At 31.5% G+C, this 12802-nt stretch overlaps 1 protein-coding gene across 3 annotated transcripts in view; it reads left to right on the top strand.

Annotated features, from left to right (window-relative positions):
• The window catches only part of LOC123701293 (amphoterin-induced protein 1-like), a 119610-nt gene continuing 106808 nt past the window's right edge, over positions 1 to 12802 (top strand). For all 3 annotated transcript variants that reach the window (XM_045648715.1, XM_045648716.1, XM_045648714.1), the window contains exon 1: positions 1 to 236. The gene's annotated coding sequence lies outside the window, so the exon portion shown is untranslated. The remainder of the gene's footprint in view (positions 237 to 12802) is intronic.

Raw genomic sequence — 12802 nt, 5'->3', positions numbered from 1 at the left:
GACCCTACATAACGTAGTACGTCAGTTGACGACGTCTTTCCACTGTGAACGAACGCCGCGCGTTCAACCTCAACGTTCGATATTCGATATTCGTAACTTCGCCTTCGCCTCGGATTAAAAAAAAAAAGTAAAAAGGAAAAAAAAACATCCCGCCTTTTTAGCTGTCAACTTGACGTGTGTTTAGTGAAATTTTGTGCTCTTGTTTGTGCTGTGTTTGTGTGTGTGTACTGTTGCAGGTAGGTCGTGTGCTAAATTAAATATTGATACGCAACTCCTATGGGAAAATAACGCGTTACACTGGAGTTTCCTATTAAAATAATGATTAAAAGCATTCTGTGGAGCCGCCATTAAAAGTGATTAAATATTCCCTTAGAAAATGTTACGCGCAATTTTCTATCTACACAGCTTATTCTTGTTTTGTTCTCGGTTTTAATGAATTTTTTCGTTTTGTTAATTCGAAATTCCTTGTTGGCAATTTAATATTATTTGAGCCTTTTATTTTAAGAACATATTTGATTAAAAAACGGATTGTTTTTTGTACATTAAGTAGGTATATGCGAATTTTTAAACTATTACTTATTAATAATTTGAATTTAATAAGGTTATAAGGTAGTTCGTTTTTGTACTTATATTGAATTAAGTACATCATTTTTGAAAATTAATGTTTTAATCATTTGAAATAGTTATAACTCTTTAAAAAAAATTTTTTTTCTTAACACAAAAAACTGACTATCTCTATTTAAAAAAAAAAAGTTAGACCAAAAAGACACGTAGTCATTAACGAATGGAGTTTTATGAAGTCATTGAACCAACAGTTAGGGAAAGAAATAAATTAACTGGTAATTGCTAATGCGTGACGTCACAGCGTTGGATTAACATGCAACTGAAATAATTAATAATAATTATATCGTGTTGGATTTAATGAACAATACAATGAATAGAACGTACTGTGAGTCTTGAATTATACGTATTAATGTGATTGTTAGTTTATATGAATAAAGTCATTTAAGTTTTTGTTCATTTGACCTCAATTAATATAACAACTGTGAAAAAGTGTATGCGCAGGATCGTCTATAGAATGAATGGAAATACAAACTATGGAGTATATCTTTTTATATTCATTAAACTAGGGCGTTGGGGCGGATTTCAATTATTAAATTTGAAATTTAATTAATAAATACTAATTAATATTAACATATTATAAGATAACTAATAAGCGAATGTAATCCTCTTGATCTTTTGTACTCGTACATGCCTACGTAGAGTCTACGACGTAGAGGTGTAGACATTCAACTCTACGCCGTAGCTGGGCGTAGAGATGTTAATGTAGAGTTTAAAAGATAAGATACGATGAATGTTATCAGAATATTGTATTCTTATTAAATCTCAGTTTCTAAGGAACTATTTAACATCAACTGCACTAGGTGTAATAAAATTAGAAAGCTTTAGATTACATCGGATCAAATTGCCATTTGAAATGAGTGCTTACGTGTGTGTGTGTGTATGTGTTTTTTACACATGATGATATTTTTGTGAAACATTAGGTTTTATAACTTGCTGATAGTGTCCCTGGTAGCCACTTTTTGACTTATATTTCCATACATTGGCTGACATTTAAACTGACAAATAAACATAACATACTCACAAGCTGTGAACACAGCCATTAGTCTATATATTATTTTATAAATAGCTGTGCTCCGCGGTTTTACCAGCAGTGCTTTGCTCCTGTTTGTCTTAGCATGGTGATAATAAATATAGCCTATAGCCGTCCTCGATAAATGGGCTATCTAACACCGAAATAATTTTGCAAATCGGACCAGTAGTTCCCGAGATTAGCACGTTCAAACAAACAAACAAACTCTTCAGCTTTATAATATTAATGTATAGATTGTTCTAATGACTATCTTAACACAAGAAGTATGTGCGTAAGTGTAGTTTGGTTAAGTATTAATCAGCCCATTTACTGGCTACTATAGGCGTGGTGTAAGGTGTAAATAAATAATAAGTTAGTCTGTAGGTATGTTCAACTTTGCCCTTTAGTTGGAGTTGGCGATACAAGCATTTTATTACAAGTATTTTTCCTTAAGGCCAAGTAGGTCATCGGGTTGTGTCCTGCAGTGCTTTAGGTTACGTTAAGGCGCAGTTAGTTAATTCGTATATAGTTTCTACGGGTAATTTTTATTGAAAAAAGTTATAGTTTTTTTCATCGTTGACTTCTTCTTATCCCCTTTTTCTCGTTCATAACTCTCACACTTTTTTATGTCTACTAGGAATTATTAAAAAAAATATAGGTTACTAGCTTTCCGCTTGCGACTTCGCCCGCTGTGTCTAAAACGTAATTAATTATATACTAAAACCTTCCTCTTGAATCACTTAATCTATAAAAAACCACATCAAAATCCATTGCGTTGTTTTAAAGATTAAAGCATAAATAGAGACAGAGAAAGCGTCTTTGTTTTATACTACGTAGTATATTCATATTATGAAATCAAAAAGTTTTACGTATAAATTAAACCTTCGAAAATGCAAATGCCTGTCGATTTACAATATTTTTAAAAGGATTATTATTCCAATATTACAATAAATATATTCCGTTTATATACCGTTTCTGTACCGCAAGTAAAAATAACACACCCAACCAAACAAACTCCTAAACTAATATTTTTAGAATAAACATGTTTCCAATTTTTAAACTCGCTTCGTTAAATACTGTAACAGATTTAGTCTATTTTCGTACTCAACATGTATTTATCGGATTCGTAAAGAGTAATATTATATATATATGTTATTAATAACGTCCAAATTTGATTGTGTGTGTAAAAATAAATCTATAATAATATGTGAAAGTGTCTGTTTTAATTATAAAGCAAGGAAAATTTCTTCATGAGAAATGTTATATATTAAATAAATATAATCTATAATATAAAAATGAATCGCAGAATGTGATGGTAAGCGCATAACTCGAGAACAACTGAAGTCTTTCTCTTTTTTTATTACATTTCTTGAAGTACGAGGATGGTTCTTATGTAGAACACGTGAATATGTACCACGGGCGAAGCCGGGGCGGACCGCTAGTAATTAAATATTTATGACAATTTTTATACACGGCACTATTAGGCTTATTCTGTGTATCAAAAACTACCAGTCAAATAAATTTCATTTGGTTATCAAAAGTATGAAGGTGATGAAAAAAATTGCTTGGTTAAAACTTATTCATCGAATAACGTATTAAACTACCATTTCAAAAATGTATTCTAATTGTGCGTATTTGACAGTTTATAGGTGACATTTCAAAATGTTCATGTAATACTTTACTGGACGGATAAATTTTAACCAAGGATTGAAAAATCGGCCCTTAATTTAATTAAAAATAGCCATGACCACTTTTCGATAGGCAAGCAATTATAGACGTATTTGTTTATAAAAAAAATATTTAATAAAAAATACGTCTCATCTGGTTATCAGATCGGTGAAGGACGATCTTCCACGGGCTCTCCTACTAACAGATTTAATTCAAATTTTGCACACATCAAAGATCGGTTACTATACAATAATAATATTAAGGGTTAAAGCGTGTTTTTAATATTTTCAAACAATGTTTATTATACTTAATTTTTATGCATTTATCGACTGCGTATGGTTAGGAAAGTGAACACAGAATGTTTCTCAGTTATTGTGATATTATATAATCCTCAATAATTAATAAACACTTAATTAATGATATCAACCTAATATTTTAAACTATCTATGTAAATAGGTTAAAGTGTAACCTTTTAATTTGCACTATACTAGTCTTTGGCTTAACCTATTATAATCATTGAACCATTTTAACAATAAAAAACTGAAATTGTATTAAAAACTGTTTCGCTTCACCAACACGTAGCCGCACCCGTTCTATATCTCTCGTTACACTATAATGGCGAAATCGCGTGAAGCAATCCAATGTGTATATACCTTAAAGATGAAATTATTAAGAATCGAACTGCTAACTTTGATTGAATAGGATATTTACTAGCATTTTATGGAACAAACGATCGAAGTTCAATTTGTAGTGGTAATTAATTTTATATTGCAACTAGCTGTGCCCCGCGGTTTCACCCGCATTGCTCCACTCCTGTTAGTTTTAGCGTGATGATATATAGCCTATAGCCTTTCTCGATAAATGGGCTGTCTAACACCTTAATAATTTTTCAAATCGGACCAGTAGTTTCTGAGATTAGCGCGTTCAAACAAACAAACTCTTCAGCTTTTTAATCTTAATAATAAATCTCGTGTCACAATGTTTGTCCTCAATGGACTCTTAAACCACTTAACCGATTATAATAAAATTCGCACACCATGTGCAGTTCGATCCAACTTGAGAGATAGGATAGGTTTTATCCCGGAAATCCCTCGGGAACGGGAACTATGTGGGTTTTTCTTTGAAAACGCGGGCGAAGCCGCGGGCGGAAAGCTAGTATTATATATAGTATATCATCATGTCATGTCACATCGCGTTTTCATCTGAATTTTTCTTTACTGCTCTGCTCCTTATTAAGACTAATCGCAACGATATATATAGGCTATCTAGCACTAATAATATTCCAAATTAGATCAGTAATTTCTGACATAATCGCGTTCAAACATATAAACACTCAGCTTTATATTATAAGTAAATGCTAGAAGTTAGTATGTACTTAATAGAGCTTCAATATACAAATATTTAGAAAGAGGAAATAAAACTCCGATTGTTTATTGCTTTTGTTACATTTCACTTATTTATTATGAAATGAAAAAAGTTCAATTACAAATGTTCCAATATATTATTTTTGTTCTTACTGTACCTACCTTTTCCTTATTGTTTATTACGATTGTTATTAAGTCCAATATTCATACAAATTCCAATATCTTCCACTTAAAAAAAACATAATTTGTTTAATTTATTGCAAAATTGTTGTACATATTATTAATTTTTCATTTTAAAAATATTAGTTTCAATTTAATTTGAGTCAGATACTATAATAGGATATATTTTTGTCTTATTTTGATCATGGGTACAAAGCAAGGAATTATTTTAAATACATACTTCAATTAGTTATGAAAATTGTATGAATTTTAAAGCATTTAATGAAATTATGAATATTGTATATAAATAATCTATACTAATATTATAAAGCTGTAGAGTTTGTTTGTTTGTTTGTTTGAACGCACTAATCTCAGGAACTAACTGCTCCGAATACAAAAATTCTTTCGGTGTTAGATAGCTCATTTATCGAGTCTATAATTATCATCACGCTACGACTAACTGGAGTGGAGCCACGCAGAGCAGCGGAGCGCGGAGCAGCTAGTCAGTAGCATAATAGAACGATATTTTTCAAGTATTAAAAACATATTTTGTCAAACTAAAATCTTAATTCTACTATAAACGTTTATTACAAAATTTCTATGATAAATTAACTTACATTGTTATGAATAATATATGATTCGTTTGTACTAATAATTACAGGTATAAACCGTGAAATGTATTAACAGTAATTAAAGGATAAATTGAGATAATTTATGGTATTAATTTTGAGGTGTACATTTTAATTGTGAGGTGTTTGAACGTTGAATGTGTATCAATTTAGCCTTTATAATATGTACGCCAACTAGCTATCGGCCCGCGGCTTCGCCCGCTTTGTCTAAAACCTAATAAATTATATACTAAAACCTTCCTCTTGAATCACTCTATCTATTACAAAAAAACACATTAAAATCCGTTGCGTAGTTTTAAAGATTTAAGCATACATAGAGACATAGGGACAGAAAAAGCGACTTTGTTTTATACTATGTAGTGATAATTTAGCTTGCATTTAGCGCACGACGTCGCCGGCTTTGCAGAAAACTTAAGAAATATTACACTGAGACCTTCTTCAAGAACCACTCTATCTTGTTAAAATGAGCGTTATAATAAATACAGACATATAAAAAACAATAGAAAAAACAAAAACAAAGAGCGTGTATGCCGAGCAAACGTGTCAGAAGTGAAACTTTTTTGGCAAGATTCAAAGAAATCGTTGCTTTACTCCATGACGTGACGCTATTTCCATGACGCGACCTTGCCATTTTACTCTCAACACGCCTAGAGAAGTTTCACTTCAAATACCGCATCAAAACATATTGCGTAATTTTGAATATGAAAATATGCAAACACACAGACGATGAAAAGCAACCATGTTTTATGCAGTGATGTTAGTCAATAATATTTTTTTGTTAATATAAATTACTAGATTCCGCCCGCGTTTTCAAAAAAAACCTGCATAGTTCCCGTTCCCGTGGGATTTCCGGGATAAAACCTATCCTATGTGTTAATCCAAGTTACCCTCTATATGTGTTTAGCGCACATATAGAGGGTAATCGGTTCGGTAGAATTTTTGTGAAAGAGTAACAAACACACACACATCCTCACAAACTTTTGAATTTATAATACTAGTAGGATAGGATTATATCTACACAAAACAGATAACAAAAATAAGTGTATATTTATCACTCTATTAAAAAAAAATATACTGAACTATGAATGAAAATGTTATAACTATGTCCTTATAAAAAGGAATAGTCAAGTGGGGGAAAGGGAGGCTTTATTACTAAACAGATACGGGATTCAATTTGATAACCACACTTAAAGTGGAGCAAAATTTTATTGCAACAGGTAAGGCAAAAGCCTGAATAAAAATTCAATAAGCTGTAAATATTATTGCTTCGTTTAGTCTAGCCGGTATAATATCAAAAGATTTACCTGGATTTTTATATCGTGTGTAACTTTTGATTCAAGAATTATTATTTGTGCATTGTAGTATTAGTGCATTGTATATTGCATAGTAGGAACTAGTGGTAGTGTATTGTCGTTGCCGTCCGACTAGGGCTCTTCTGGCCTCCTCCACTCAAGCGACAGACCAAGCCGAGGTTCGAGATCCCCGTCAAGGGGGGACGCCCTTGCGCATGTCGCTACCAGGGTGAACCTTCAGTTCACCCCCGCGTCCGTGTTAAAATGTAGAAGCCCTTCTGGCTAACATTGAGAAACAACAACAAAAAAAATGTGTTGTCGTTAATTTATTTATTTATTTTACGTGAAGCACAAACAGCTTATATAACAAGAGATATGTAGCAGTTAGAGATAAATACATGAAGCCAATTAAAGGTTCTCACGTATAGATATAGAATTGTATTCATTAAAATAAAACAACAATTTTCGCTACATATAAAATTAATCCTACGAATTTAAACTTACAAACACTCATTTAATCAACTTATTTTATAGTTGACTAGTGGTCCGCCCCGACTCCGCCCGTGGTACATATTTCGCAATAAAAGGTAGCCTATGTCCGTTCTCGGGTATCACAATATCTCCATACGAAATTTCATGCAAATTGGTTCAGTAGTTTAGGCGTGATTTAGTAACAGACAGACAGACAGAGTTACTTTCGCATTTATAATATTAAGTATGGATTTTGAATTAATTGAATAAATTAAATTATATTTTAAGCCGCTTCTATTTTCTTTTAACTTTATATAAAGGAAAAGTCAAACTTTATTTTTCCCTACGTGTACCCGAAGGTAATTCTACAGTTAGTTCGAACAGACAGTGCATTTTATTTTATTGTGTTGTGATCGTTATCACACATTGTGGTTAGCCTTTGTTATCTCCGCTTTTGCTTGGTTGTGAGGTAAAATTTATTTTTATTTAACTTACAATTGAAAGATCAACTTTGTAAATACATTTTTGGAATAGCAAAAATATCAATAGAAAAAACAAAAACAAATAGCGTGTGTGCCGAGCACACGTGTCAGAAGTGAAACTTCTTTGGCAAGATTCAAAATTGTCGCCTTACTCCATGACGTATTTCCATGACGTTGAAATTTTACTCTCAACACTCCTAAACAAGTTTCACTTCAAAAAAAAGACATATAGGACAAACAACAATAAATTAAGAATATTAGAATACTTACTAATTTTAAAAAGGAAGTTTTCTCCAAAGAAGTATAGTATAGGTAATAAAGAAATGCTTGCTATTCACTGCTTTTATTAATTTCTGTGTCTCTTTTTATCCCGATCATTATATTTCATCAGATCAGATCATAGATTATATGAACTTCATACATTTCCTTTCCTACCAGGTTGCCTGATAGAGATTGGTGTTCAGCAATAAGGCCGCCTGTTGTTAAAATGTTTTTCTTTTTGTAATTTCTTTTTCTTTGTTCTTTCTGGTTTGTACAATAAAGCTAAGCCACTTTTGTGTGCCTTTTGGTTTCTCCAATAAGGTAGAATTTTGATCACGGATAGATAATATTATTATATTTATAAAGTAAAGCCTTACTTAAATAGACAATTAATAACGCGACAAGGACAACTAGTAATGGATCAATTTAATACTACAGATAATCCGTTTAAAGTCTTGTAATAACTTTTATTAACATAAGTATATTATCCTCCATATAAGCTAAACTATTATGTTTATTAAATTTACATAAATATATTTTTGTTTTGTTGTGGCTTCATTTATTTATTTAACAAAGTATCGGTAATAATTATAATATTAAAATTCGTAAAAAGATTGCAATTCGTATTGTTATACACAAGGGAAATAAAAAAAGAGCGTGTTTGCTGAGCACATAATATTGTCAGAAGTAAAACTTCTTTACCAATATTAAAAGATACCAAAATCGTCGTAAAGTGACGGTATTGCCATGACGCGACCTTGAAATTTTACTCTCAACGCGTCTAAAAAATTCACTTCAATAGAACCTTCGTTTGTATGTTTGTATTTATTCAGATAGTTCAGGTGGTGCTTATTACCTGTTTGTTAGGCTAAAGGCTTGTCTTCCAAAGCAGTAAGTACTTAATAAAACAATTAGACGACGCAAAGGAAGCATAATATGAATGAATGAAATTCCGTTATTGCTATAGAAATAAAAAAAACAAAACTGTGTAGTGTATACCTACAATACATAGAAAACAAGCAAACGGCCTATCGCTAGATAGCGATCTCTACCAGGCCACCTTTACAGTGTTAGCATAGTTAAATGCCTAAATCAGTTCAAGTGGATTTATACTACGGAATATTTCTAAGCCAAAACACATTATAAATTACAATATTATTACCTCGAATCTCATTTAATAAGCTCCAAGAAATTTGACGGATGAGGTATTATGTAAATTACGCCTTATTTTACCTTTACTTTTCGCCTCTTATATCTCGGGTAAATAAAATAGCTATAATTAAAGCAAATAATCAATAACGAATATGTATTCTAAGCGTATGTAAATAGAGTTCATTGTTTGTTTGCTGATACAGAGTTCGAAACAAATGTTTATTTTGGTTGTAATTGTAAATATTCATTGGGCTATTTTGACAATAACTAGGTCAAAAATAGATTTATCAAAATGATTAAAACAAATTGTGTATGCATTGTTTTTGAAGTTAAAATGCTTTTTAACGTATTGTAAACTGAAATATTTTATGTTTTTAGTGCATACTAACTTTACACCCGCGGCTTCGCACGCGTAGTTGTAGCAAAACCTATCCTAGGTATATCTTTTATGATTCTCTAGCTATCTCTGTACCAAATATCATCCAAATCAGTTCAGTGGTAGAGGCACAGTTACTTTCGCATTAACAATTTTATCAAGTAAAAGTATTTTATAAGTTAACACGATCTTTATCTTCCATTTATTTCCCATAAAACAATGATTTTCTATTATATTCATACTAGCTGTGCTCCGCGGTTTCTGCCGCATTGCTCCGCTCTTGTTGGTCCTAGCGTGATGATATATAGCCTATAGACTTTTTTAATAAATGGCTATTTACACCGAAAGAATTTTTTCAAATCGGACCAGTAGTTCCTGTGATTAGTGCGTTCAAACAAACAAACTCTTCAGCTTTATAATATTAGTATAGATAATATATAGGTACGTATGTAATAACAAAGCTTCATCTCAGATCGTGTCACTACTCCCTCTCATCGGATTATGAGTGAAATAGGGACAAGTGTTTACACGTATGCTCTATTAATATGATTGCGAAGCAGCTGGTCTTAATCAGAATTAACGAGGATTCAGATATTGTTGTAAGTTAAGTTTACGTGGTAAAAGGATTTCTTAGACTGGACTGGACGATAAAAACCCATGGAGGGTTGTCGCGTAAAAACCACAGGACAGTTCTTTGGCATATTATGATTATAATGTACATATAATGTATTTTGTAAAATTAAATTGTAAAACTGACATGATTAAAAAGAGCAACTATGGAGTTTCTTGCCGATTCTTCTCCGTAGATACTGCTTTCCGAATCGGTGGTAAATGTTAAAATAGGTATGTAATGACGTTTCAAAAGTGCTTCTAAAAGAAGTCTAATTGAATAAATAAATGTTTGAGTTTGAGTTTAGTTTGATGATTATTCCCGAGAAATAGACGATCAAAACGCTTCAATACTGGTAGATAGACAATTTGTCATGTTCGTGTTAAGCCTGATACAGTTTAATAGAGCAGTAGTCTAGTAGTTCAACCAGCTCTACAATTTTTCTTAAAAATCCTCTAGGGTTTGATTTTACGCGAGTATTATACATTTAAAAATTAAAGACTTTTTAACGGATTTTAAACGCGATTTATTCATTCTATTATTTTCCCGACGTTTCGAACACTTTACAGCGAGCGTCTCCCCGTGACCACAAAAAGTCTTTAATTTTTAAAAATCCTATAAATATTATCGAGCATTGTTGAACATGGTACATCAATGGAACATTGCAAAAGTACACACAGTATTCAAAATCCAATCAAATTAAATAGAGACATCGCTGTAATATCTCGTTATATTAAAATAACATAAACTTTGCTTCACTAGACGCCAATTCTGAATAGATATAAACTTTAGTAGGTATTTTATGAATTTTTGTTTGAAATATTTCCAACTGATCATTTCAAATATTACTCTCTAATATTATGTTATTTTCTTAAGAGCTGATTTTTCAATCCTTGGTTAAAACTTATTCATCGAATAAGGTATTAAACTACTATTTCAAAAATGTATTCTAATTATCCGTATTTGACAGTTTACAGGTGACATTTTAAAATGTTCGTGTAATACTTTATTGGACGGATAAGTTTTAACCAAGGATTAAAAAATCGGCCCTTGATTGTATTTCTTGTTACTTTGTTATTGTTATTTGTTGGAATGTATTTCGTGAAAATTTATTTTTCGAGTTGCGATTTTATAAACATTGTACAATTATTATACTTACCTATATGTATTTTTTGTCCTGTTGTTTTGTTTGCTCATATTTTCCGTTAGCTAATAATTTATTGAATTTTCTATTGCAAATTTTAAAGAAAAATTAAAAAAAATACATTTGCATTAATTTATTTTCAAATATTTAAATTTTCATCATAATCGGTTTAGTTCCAGATAGATAGCCAGATAAATTCGATGCCCACATAAGGTAGGAAGTACAGTAGTTCAAAGGAAAGATTTTGATCATGATTAAAAGCCTTGGAAAATTTATGTTTTTTATGTCATCATTTTCTCTTCAATCAAGGTAAAAAAAACAACCTTGGAATACATCAATGTAATAATTATTTGTACCAAAAATTTCCAAACGAAACCTCTTATTTAAGCCTCTTACCTGCAGTTCGTTAAATTGCTTTTTATTACATCATAAATTAATGTACGAAATGGAATAAACTCGAAATTATTCCATCAGAAACAACGTGAGCTTTTAAAAACATTTTTTAATTTGTGACGTTGGTCGAAAACTAGTACACACGTAAGAAGTCAAACTTCTTTATGACCTTATTTTTTAAAAAAATAATTCTCTTTAGGCAACTTTACAGAAATACGTCGGATCACGCGTGGTAGGGATAAGAAAAAGATGGCGCGTAACGGAAAAATGTCACGCGTAACGAAAAAAGGTTACTTACACTAAATTTTTTCCAACCCTGATAAAGAAGTTGCACTTCAAAAAACTTTAAAAGGAGAGGTTTACAAAATGTTAGTAGCAGTAATATATAAGTGTACGTAGGTATATTTAATAATCTTTATGCAGACAAACATACACTTTATATATCTATCGATATTTGCTTCTATTTATCTTATCACCGACGCGACTACCAACTTTACACGATCACTACATAGTAGGTACAAAGTCTGTATGTATGTATTTCTGTGTATGCTTAGATCTTTAAAATGTTTTTATGCAGTTTTTTAATAAATAGAGTGATTCCAAGGAAGCTTTCGTATATAAATGTTTTAGACGAAGCCACGGCTAGTAAAAGAAGCTAGTTAAAAAATATATAACTAACATAGTCATGTACATGATACGAGCTATAAGAAAATACAATTCCCAAAAACAATTGGTCCATATGCAATAAGTGAAGGGTCCGCTGACAGAGATTAGGGTCATCTAATAACACTAGTGGAAGTGCTACGTGGTATAATGGGTTGGGGGTGGGAAAACAATCGTATTTGTACTTATTGCAATGTTCTAAGTTTACTTGAAATTGAATGGGCGGCATTGAAATCTATACTAATATTATAAATCTGAAGAGTTTGTTTAAACGCGCTAATCTCAGGAACTACTGGTCCGATTTGAAAAATTATTTCGGTATTAGATAGCCCATTTATAGAGGAGTGCTATAGGCTATATATCATCACGCTAAGACCAACCGGAGCGGAGCAATGCGGGTGAAACTGCGAAGCACAGCTAGTAAGTAATAACTACCTATAGATTTTTGGAACGAAGATAATTTATATTATAACTAGCCAACCCGGCAAATATTGTCTTACACGCA

The sequence above is a fragment of the Colias croceus genome, chromosome 21, assembly GCF_905220415.1.
Source record: "Colias croceus chromosome 21, ilColCroc2.1".
In the NCBI taxonomy this organism is placed as follows: Eukaryota; Metazoa; Arthropoda; class Insecta; order Lepidoptera; family Pieridae; genus Colias; species Colias croceus.
This window is presented reverse-complemented; position numbering and strand designations above follow the sequence as displayed.